This window comes from Filicampus tigris, unplaced genomic scaffold (assembly GCF_054856515.1).
Source record: "Filicampus tigris isolate MCC_2025a unplaced genomic scaffold, RoL_Ftig_1.0 HiC_scaffold_112, whole genome shotgun sequence".
Classification (NCBI taxonomy): Eukaryota; Metazoa; Chordata; class Actinopteri; order Syngnathiformes; family Syngnathidae; genus Filicampus; species Filicampus tigris.
This window is the reverse complement of record NW_028233400.1, coordinates 2,501-3,510: the sequence shown is the minus strand read 5'-3', so window position 1 is coordinate 3,510 and position 1,010 is coordinate 2,501. Positions and strand designations below refer to the sequence as shown.

The 1,010-nt window shown below is 70.6% G+C and overlaps 1 non-coding gene across 1 annotated transcript in view; it reads left to right on the top strand.

Annotated features, from left to right (window-relative positions):
- Positions 1-840: 840 nt before the first annotated feature.
- Positions 841-1,010, top strand: part of LOC147126224 (18S ribosomal RNA) — a 1,891-nt gene continuing 1,721 nt past the window's right edge. Inside the window, exon 1 of the ribosomal RNA XR_015084914.1 lies at positions 841-1,010. This exon is cut by the window's right edge and continues 1,721 nt beyond it. This is a non-coding gene — a ribosomal RNA (18S ribosomal RNA).

The following is a 1,010-nucleotide window of genomic DNA, read 5'->3' as shown; positions in this document are numbered from 1 at the left end:
ATCGGACTCCGCGGGCCGGGCGAGGGCCCCCCCCGCCTGGAGCTCCGCGTGTTGCAATATTTTCTATGTCAACCTCCGTGCGCTCAACAGAGCGAGCCCGCCCGACCTGGGGGGTGTTCAATCGGACTCCGCGGGCCGGGCGAGGGCCCCCCCCCGCCTGGAGCTCCGCGTGTTGCAATATTTTCTATCTCAACCTCCGTGCGCTCAACGGAGCGGGCCCGCCCGACCCGGGCGGCGCTCAATCGGACTCCGCGGGCCGGGCGAAGGCCCACCCCGCCCGGAGCTCCTCACCACGCACCGCACCTCCATTCCCCCACCGACCGATCGGCAACCATGACCCGCCATCGGAGGGCCCCCGCCGGCACCGGCCTCGCGCCGGTCGCTCGGGCGGACGGTTCCTCCGGCCAGCGGGTCGCTCTCCAGCGCCGGGGCTACTTCGCGAGCTTGGCCCGCGGCCAACCCCGGCGCGACCGTACGGCAGCGAGGCCGAGGCGACCCACCGATCTCAGCAGTCCTACCACGGAGCCCGCCGCTCGTCCGCGGCCCCTCCCCGCCCCAGCAGCGGGACGGTCGCCTTGCCGGCGGGCCTTCCGGCTAACGCATCGTTTCTCAAACCCTTTCCCCTAGCGCGGCGGCGGCGGCGGCGGGGCTTCCCGCGAGGAGGCCCCCGTCCTACGCCCGCTAAGGCGGCTCCAGCCCACCTACCGAAGGGACGGCGCGCGCCCTCCCCCACGCGAGCGGGCGTCCGCGCGCGGCCCCTGCCCCGTTCCGGGCGGGGCCCGACGCCGGCGCGGGCGAACCGCCGCGGGGGTGGCCCGCCGCTCCCTCCCGGCCCGAGGCTACCTGGTTGATCCTGCCAGTAGCATATGCTTGTCTCAAAGATTAAGCCATGCAAGTCTAAGTACACACGGCCCGTACAGTGAAACTGCGAACGGCTCATTAAATCAGTTATGGTTCCTTTGATCGCTCCAGCCGTTACTTGGATAACTGTGGCAATTCTAGAGCTAATA